Genomic DNA, 10,173 nt, shown 5'->3' with positions numbered 1-10,173 from the left:
ATCAACACAAATACCCTTTACCCAAAATAACCCACACCCAGAATTAGTATCTTTTTTATAATCACAAAATGTTGTCACCAATGGTAATTATCTGGAACAATGAGATTGCCAAGATACGTGATCAACAGCCTTCCAACTCACCATCATCACCTTCTTCTTCTTCTGCCCAGTTAAGCCCGGCCCGAATAGAATCGGGTCATCCCGTTTGGGCCCGGGTCTTACACCATGTTAAGATGTCTGCTTCTTTGTATTCTGACTCATCTCTGTCAATGCTCATGGATTGCGTTAGCGCATGAAGTTAAAGTACATTAACCAACAACGAAATACTTTCTTCGTTTCGTTTTAAATACAATAAAAGAATGTTATATATCTCATAAATAATACCTACTGTATTTAAAATGAAACGGAGGAAGTATAAAGTTATCGACTGAAGATGGGGCTACATTATTAGTTAACCATCTTTATGTACTATTATGGTTTTTTTTATTTGGGAGTTTATTAGCAAGTATAGAGAGATAAAAACTAGGAATTGTAATTATTGTACTTTGTACTACTTTTGGATTATCAAAATTTTTAGTTCTTTTCTTACTGGGACATTGTTGTTTCCGAGTGATCAGTTCTTAGGGGATGAAATTAGCTAATCACATAAAACTCGTAAAAGAAAAGGAACCGGTGATACCGTGATATACGAAATATAAATCCTCTGTTTTTATTTCAATTTCTGTAAAATTTATATATCAACTTTGACCAACAAATTTTGACTAATATATAGTACAACAAAATTATTTTTTCCTGAAAAAATAAATTATGTAAGATATCGTTGGATTTGTGGATGGAGGAAGTAACTTGTAACTAAAACCAAGCACAAATATAAAAGGAGAACACCTTGAAACTATATAACTAGTATTTGGGTTCCGATGTTGCCCCGAGTTGATATTGTGTTTTCGAACTTCATATGCATTTTTTTCCATTTTCACTAAAATATATTAAGGAAAACTCAACATTTAAAAGATACAAATATAAATGTAAACACTTAAAACATGATTAAAATTTGGTTGAGATGGTAATTGTTATAATAGCAAGAGGTCACGAATTCAAATCTTTTGCTAACTAAATTTACTTTTGTTAATCGACATGGCTTAAACTATTCACTGTATTCAAAAAGTGGTATGTTCTCTTCTTAATATTGAACTTGAATAGCTACTTAATTGAGGTTGAGGTCGTGGAGTAGTGTTATCGCTTCCCATCTGTTATCCTTGAGGTATAGGGATCAAACTTCATAAGACTCATTTGAGTAATTTCTCATATTCCCCCCCTCCTCCCCAAATGAGTCCTCTTCATCTTACCAAAAAAAATGCTCAATTTTAAAAAAAGTCCGAAATCCTGTATTATAACCTTCAATTTTGTCTTTTTTTTTCTATATTTTTGGACTTTTTCGGGCCTGGTCATATATTATATCGAAACATTCCTATGATTACCGATGTGACTTGTAACGTTGCGCGGATGCTTGACACTATTTGCATTGCCTCGAAAAGTCTTTGAACACCCCCATTTGCTCATTTCTCGTGAAATCTAAAATCGTCACGAAATGAAAGTAAAGGCATCCACATATTCATTCCGAGCCACAAGAATCCTTTTCAATGACCTTTCATTTCCCTAGGAGGCATCCCGTGGCGTTTGGAGTTCGGGCCTCGAGAAATTTCGAAAGTGTGTATTATAACCTTCGATTTAGGCTGTTTTTGCGACATTTCTGGACTTTTTCGGACCTGGTCATATTTTCCCACGAAACATTCCTATGATTACCAATGTTACTTGTAATGTTGCGCAGATGTTTCACACCATTTGCAATGTCTCAAAAAGCCTCTCAAAACCCCCAATTGTTCATTTCTCGTAAAATCCAAAATTGCTTCGAAATGAAAGTAAAGGCATCCACATATTCGTTCCAAGCCACATGACTCCTTTCCAATGACCTCCCATGTACCTAGGAGGCATCCCGAGGCGTTTAGAGCTCGGACCTTGGGAAATTCCGAAAGCGTGTATTATAACCTTCAATTTTGGCTGTTTTTTCGACATTTTTGGACTTTTTCGGGCCTGGTCATATATTCTATCGAAACATTCCTATGATTACCGATGTGACTTGTAACGTTGTGCGGATGCTTGACACTATTTTCATTGCCTCGAAAAGTCTTTGAACACACTCATTTGTTCATTTCTCATGAAATCTAAAATCGTCTCTAAATGAACGTAAAGGCATCCACAAATTCATTCAAAGCCACGAGACTCCTTTTCAATGTCCTTCCATGTCCCTAGGAGGCATCCCGTGGCGTTTGGAGCTCAGGCCCCGAGAAATTGCGAAAGTGTGTATTATAACCTTCAATTTAGGCTGTTTTTGCGACATTTTTGGAATTTTTCGGACTTGATCATATTTTCCCACGAAACATTCCTATGATTACCGATGTGACTTGTAATGTTGCGCAGATGTTTGACACATTTTGCAATGTCTCAAAAAGCCTCTCAAAACCCCCAATTGTTCATTTCTCGTAAAATCCAAAATTGACTCGAAATGAACGTAAAAGCATCCACATATTCGTTTCAAGCCACATGACTCCTTTCAAATGACCTCCCATGTACCTAGGAGACATCCTGAGGCTTTCGGAGCCCGGGCCCTGGGAAAGTCCGAAATCGTGTATTATAACCTTCAATTTTGGCTGTTTTTTCGACATTTTGGACTTTTTCGGGCCTGGTCATATATTGTATCGAAACATTCCTATGATTACCGATGTAACTTGTAACGTTGTGCGGATGCTTGACACTATTTTCATTGGCTCGAAAAGTCTTTGAACACCCTCATTTGTTCATTTTTCGTGAAATCTAAAATCGTCTCTAAATGAATGTAAAGGCATCCACAAATTCATTCAAAGCCACAAGACTCCTTTTCAATGACCTTCCATGTCCCTAGGAGGCATCCCGTGGCGTTTGGAGCTCGGGCCCCGAGAAATTCCGAAAGCATGTATTATAACCTTTAATTTAGGTTGTTTTTGCGACATTTTTGGACTTTTTCGGACCTGATCATATTTTCCCACGAAACATTCCTATGATTACCGATGTAACTTGTAATGTTGCGCAGATGTTTGGCACATTTTGCAATGTCTCAAAAAGCCTCTCAAAACCCCCAATTGTTCATTTCTCGTAAAATCCAAAATTGACTCGAAATGAACGTAAACGCATCCACATATTCGTTTCAAGCCATCATGACTCCTTTCCAATGACCTCCCATGTACCTAGGAGGCATCCCGAGGTGTTTAGAGCTTGGACCCCGGGAAATTACGAAAGCGTGTATACACTTTCTTGTGATTATCGATGTGACTTGTAACGTTGCGCGGATGCTTGACACTATTTGCATTGCCTCGAAAAGTCTTTGAACACCCCCTTTTGTTCATTTCTCGTAAAATCGAAAATCGTCTCGAAATGAACATAAAGGCATCCACATATTCATTCCAAGCCACAAGACTCCTTTTCAATGACCTTCCATGTCCTTAGGAAGTACCCCGTGGCGTTTTGAGCTCGGGCCCGGGAAATTCCGAAAGCGTGTATTATAACCTTCAATTTTGGCTGTTTTTGCGACATTTTTGGACTTTTTAGGGCCTAGTCATATATTCTATCGAAACATTCCTATGATTACCGATGTGACTTGTAATGTTGCGCGGATGCTTGACACTATTTGCATTGCCTTGAAAAGTCTTTGAACATCCCCATTTACTCATTTCTCGTGAAATCCAAAATCGTCTGGAAATGAACGTAAAGGCATCCAAATATTCATTCCAAGCCACAAGACTCTTTTTCAATGACCTTCCATGTCCCTAGGAGGCATCCCATGGCATTTGGATCTCGGTCCCCGGGAAATTCCGAAAGCGTGTATTATAACCTTCAATTTTGGCTGTTTTTGCGACATTTTTGGACTTTTTCGGGCCTTGTCATATTTTCTATCGAAACGTTCTTAGGAAAGGCGACGTTACGTGTAACGTTGCACGAGTACTTGGCACCATTGGCCTTGCCTCGAAAAGCCTTTGAACCCTGCATTTGTTCATTTCTAGTGAAACCCAAAATTGCCTCAAAATGAACGTAAATACATCCATATATTCGTTTCAAGTCACATGACTCCTTTTGAATGACATCTCATGTCCTTATAAGGCACCCCGTGCTGTCCGGATCTCGGGCCATGGAAAAGTACAAATGTGTGTACTAAAACCTTCAATTTTGGTTGTTTTTGGGACATTTTTTGACCTCTCCGGGTCTGGTCATATTTTCTCTCGAAACATTCGTAGGAAAGCTGATGTGTCTTGTAACATTGCGCGGGTACTTGGCAAATTTGTATTGCCTCGAAAAAGCGTCTAAACATCCCATTTGTTAACTTCTCGTGAAACCCAAAATTTAGGATTAAATAACTATTGTTGCATAGAAATCTGTTGTATTTTTTTATTACCGATAAAAGATGTATATAATAGGACATAGACTATAGAGTTAGATTTTCTTTTTTCATAATGCAAAGCGGTGCCTCCGGGTTTATTTTTACCAAAAGGGTTGATTCTCTGGTGGCTTCTTCTTGTATTATGTCTTTTCCTATATGGTAATTTAAACTTTTATTATGGACACTTAAAGCATGATTAAAAGTTGGTTGAGATGGTAATTGTGTCATGTTATAACAGCAAGAGATCACGAGTTCAAATCTTGTTGCAAGCTAATTTTACTTTTGTTAATCGACATGACTTATGTACACATTGGACAATTCTAGTGGAGTAACAGATGTGACACGTAACGTGTATACATTACACCTTTAAATATATTTGTATAGATTGGACATAACATTGACAAAGTCCACGAGTCGAAGGCATTGAAATTAGGAATCAACACTTGTTTTTTTTTTTGAATTAAAATTTGTTGAATTGAATTTTATGGAGTTGAAACGTAATGACCATAATAATGTGCAAAAATATTATATTTAGCTAAATACACTTGATCAAAGACTTAAGTGTTTATTCACTTCTTTTAGGTCTTTCACATACTTTTTGTTCCTATCGTGGATGAAAAAAATATTAATTCTTTGATACATAACTCATATTGAGGACGAAGAAATGGTTAAACCGCACCAATCCAAACCATTTTGCATGGTGCATTTTGGGTTGGTTTGGGCAAAAGTGTGATCTGATTAGGGTTGGAAAAATGTCAAATCGCATATCTATGGTTTGGTTTGGGTTAAATCCTAAACTGCACCAATCCAACTCAGGAACAGTCTTACACCCGATTGTATCATACGCATGGTACACCCAAGACTAATTTTCGCTCATATATAAAATTTTCTTTTTAGTATATATTTTGCTCATTTGGGTTATGTCAAATGAGCAGTGAGGAATAATAGCCTTGAAAAAAAAAATCGGTCCAAAGAAACTTATGAAAAATGTCGGACAAACATTTCAATTAGCTGAAAATAGTCTTCATGTTCTTCCCATCTTATTTTCAATTCAGTTAAGTTCTGTTCAGTTGCAATCAGTTCACTTAAGTTAAGTTAAGTTCATTTCAGATCAGTTTGGTTGTAATCATTTCAGTTCAATTCAGCTCCAATTATCATTTTTATTAGTTACAATTTAATTCATTTCAGTTGAAATCAATTCAGTTCAGTTTAATTCAATTTAGTTCATTTCAATTGCAATCAGTTCAATTCAATTGTTTTATATCGAAAAAAACATGCCTTTATGCTAGGGGAAATAAAAAGTATACTTCCTCCGTCCCAATTTATTTGCTACAAGCACTTTTTCACAAAGACCAAGGAGGGAGTGGGGACCATTGACATAAATGGAATTAACAAAAAAGCAAATAGGTAAATTGTGGGACCTATGTATTATATATGGAAACATTTACAAAATCAAGAAGGGAGTGATGGCAAATTTGTAAATAAAGTGTGAGACCTATGTACTATATATGGAAATATTTGCAAATGTAGCAAATAAATTGAGACACCCCTAAATGGCAAAATATAGCGAATAAATTGGGACGGAGGGAGTAAATAACTTTGGATCAAATCTAGATAAGTCCTATAATTGAATAGCATATAACTTTATCACCAGCAAAGCCTCGGAAATTTTTAAAAAAGGAAATAAAGTAGGGAGACACCAGTTTTGCACATTCACCAAAACTGCAACTTTAAAAACCTTGGGTAAACTGCCCACTGTGTACTACATCAGACACTTGAAAAAATTAGACCACTTCACTCACCTCATAAAATTCTTCTTTCCATTCACCTATAAATACATGTCCAAAATCACAGCTCATATATCATCATATATCAATCACAATCATACCAAATTAAGTTGCGTTCTTTTCATCTGAATAACTTTTTTAAAAAAAAAACTCTCACAAATTAGCCCACATCCCAAATTATCAATTTATAGCACAAAATGTCAGCACTGGTAGATATTTGGAACAGTGAGGTTGCCAAGAATAAGATGCATGAACAGACTCAACCCAACACACCACCTTCTTCTTCTTCTTCAGCCCAGTCAAGCCCGACCCGGGTAGAATCGAGTCAGCCCAACTGGGCCCGGGTATTACATCATGTTAAGATGTCTGCTTCTCTCTATTCTGAATCTTCTCTGTCCATGCTTATGGATTGTGTTAGTGCTTAAAAATAATTAAGTATGAGCTTAACTAAAGCTTAGGCTTTATTATATTAACTTCACCATATCTTTTGTATCTCTTTTTTTTCCCCTTTTCTTATTAGCAAATAGGAGATCTAAGAGTCATGTATTAACAAAATGCTCATTTCATGAATTACTTCATCGACTTTCGTTTTAAATGCAACAAATAGAAGTTTTATATCTCATAAATAATATTTGTTTATTGCATTTAAAACGAAATGGAGGGAGTATGTTTCCTTACCTCAATACATGCATGATGGATGTAATGTTTATGTAATCATATAAATCATGTGGAATAATATGTAATTCATATTATTATGTGATCATCTCTTGGCTTTATAGATCAATACGATTGCATTCCCTGAATAGTTTTCTAACCACCTATTTAACATGTTGAAACACTGAATTTTTTTTACGACATTACTTATTTTGAACATATTTTCTCCCTTTTTTTAATCTATTTCTTATTACACATTGATTAATTTGCCTCCACCTAGGCACCTATTTACATGTTACAACAAAAACAAAAGCATAGTATCAAGGCATCAAAATATGCACTCAGTAGTATATGTGTAAATTTGATTCGTCAACGAAATAGAACAATAAATGTATACTTGGTTCTCATCTCTATAAATATATTAAAAGGACGTTTCTAAGTAAGGAACAGTGTCACGTGGCGGTGTGGCGCTCTTCATAGGGCCGTTTTACTTTATTTCATATATTAAAGATTTAATGTTTTAACTATTAGAGATCAAATTGTATTTAGTGTTAATAAAAAGGATTATTTCTTACCCAGGACATAGTCCGAAGTCAATAACTGGTTGAATAAATTAAAAAGGGATTCGAAATTTTTATTAATAAAATAGGAAGGAGATGGTAATAATACTCTTTAGTTGCTAGTTGTTCTGTTTATGCTTACAAGTATGCAATTAGTAAGTTTACCCTATAGCAACCAAACGCCCCCTTATTCAGATAGACGATTAAGTTAATAGTTATAATCTCAAATGTAATTTTATTAAAAAATAAACGTAATAGAAGCTGGTGCGACATTTTTTTAATCGGAAGAGATAAGATTAGCCTATAGGTTCCTTATATTACAAGTTACAACCTCTTGATTTCTCAAATATCACTAAAGACAGGCCTTTAGTTAATTGGTCTTGGTCAGCTAGCCCATTTCCATCAATATATAGCACACATAAATGTTAAACGCAACACTCCCTACAATTTGCACCTCTTTACAAAAATCTACGTTCAATTATAAGGAGTGATGAGGAAAAAACGAGCAACGTAAAGGCAGAAGGAATAGGATGATATTTCTATCAACAAAACACTTATAGATATTTTTGTGTCCTTTTTGTTGTCACTGTTTTGGTAATATTATCAACGACATTGTCAAACGTGTCGGTTTTAGTAGATATTTGTAACAGGGAATCTGCCAAAATACGTTAAAATGTTCAAGTCTATTTCCTTCAACAATTAATTATTTTACTCCAAAAGAATTTATAGAAGAGAGACTGAGAGAGACGCCGCAACAGCTACCATAATCAATTAATCACGGGTTCTATCTCTTTTGCTCATGTTGGATCGAAAATAGCTGATATATGTATTTATTTAGTGGAGATTATATTAGTATCTAATATGGCCATTAGACTAATCTATACAAATATATTAAAAGACGTGCGAAAACCAGAAATTGTGCCACGTAGCGCTCTCCCCACCCCCCTTCTCCCTGCTGGTTGTGTCGGGCTCCCCTTTCCCTTCCCCTATGGTTATGTTGGGCTCCCCTTTCCCCTACCCCTCCCATATTTGTGCCGGGTTTCCCTTTCCCTGGTCGTCGGGCTTCCCCTCCCCTCTTGGTTGTTGGGCCTTTCTACTTTGTTATGTTAGTATATTGGGTTTTCTACTTAATATGTGTGTTAAATCTCCAAATAGTAGGAGTAAGTTGTGTTTTCCGAGTTGCTAATGTTGTGGTTCATGGTTTGTTGTGGGCATCGACAAGTGTTGGTTGTGAGCATGAACGAGGCGATGAAAGTTTTTCATGGTTAGGACATGTGTTTTCCAGTTTTGGAAATCGAAGGTGTTTCGAGAGCTCAATTTGCATTGTTTAGGTCTATTTCTAGCTTGGCGTTGATCTTAATGGTCCTTGCCTTGACAAATTCAAATATGAAGGCGGCACCTCAATTTCATGGTGGTTTTCAGCACACCCACTCAATTGCGTTTCACCTAGAGAAACCTGAAATACTCTCGAGCGAGAGTAATGAATCACAAAGGAACGTGACTTTTCAAACGATCATGAGCTCAGAATCCCAAGTGATAGAAGATTGTAGGGATTGCTCATGCGGCAAGATGCGAGTTCGCCATTGGTTATTCGTTGTCCGGATCGTAAACAACATTCACTTCTTCTACTATTTCCATCAGCCATCAGCCATTAGTGATTTGACTCTACCATCACAAAGACCAACAACACCCTCCTTCACAAACGACTTTTTATCGATTTTGCTTATTTTTGTTTTAGATGGAATGTAAGAGCTCATAAAGCTCCTTTAATTTTGTTTCTTTGGTTTAGGTTTGTTTGTATTAGCATTAGGTTGTTCTTCCTCTTTTAATTAATGTACGTTTTTTCGTTGTCATAAAAATTTAAAAAATATATAAAAATAATCATACTCCAATATTATATATTTTGCTTTACATTAGAAAAATATGGTAAAAGAATATAAAATTCGCCATGTTACACTTCTCTATGAATAATGCTAGTAATACTTTATCATAAAAGAAAGTCAGAAAAATAACAGTATATAGATAAGGGGGACTATTGACTATTTTACATGTCATGAGATTTAGGATATACACCAAAAACCTTATCCTTATAGTTGCCTGCATATATCAATATGTTATATGTCATCCTACACTCTACACATACATATACTTGTATATTCTAAAACTTTGGGAATAATGTTAGTTTTATCAAAATTAGCATTATTGATGGGACTAAAGATATGTTCTTTTCGACATAAAACAGCTGAACTGAATTGAACTGAACCGAACTGAACTGAAAATAAACGGGGAAGTTTTAAAGAAATTGAAAGGTGTATCATTTCAGATTTACGAATAATTCAACATAATAATGATAAATTGATAATGCCCCAGAGTACGGACAAACGAACTACAACACCCACTGTCCAGCTGGGCTCATCGATCATATGATTAATATGACGTGTTATTTACGCTGATGTTGAAATAAAGGAAAAGTAGATGAATACCCCTTCAATAATGCAATGTAATTGCTCCAATTTTGTCTACACCCCCAATTTGATTGAATCTAGTACTTTCCCCATCCCCATTACATTCAAATTCATTTCCTTGACATATTCAATTATTAGATGCTTTTCGATGATGAGTCTAGCCTGCTTAAAAGCTACTTGAACCATTATTGTTAAAATGTCGATTCGAATCTTACGATTCTACGATCCGTAAGTACTTC

This window comes from Beta vulgaris, chromosome 9 (genome assembly GCF_026745355.1).
Source record: "Beta vulgaris subsp. vulgaris cultivar EL10 chromosome 9, EL10.2, whole genome shotgun sequence".
In the NCBI taxonomy this organism is placed as follows: domain Eukaryota; kingdom Viridiplantae; phylum Streptophyta; class Magnoliopsida; order Caryophyllales; family Amaranthaceae; genus Beta; species Beta vulgaris.
This window is presented reverse-complemented; position numbering follows the sequence as displayed.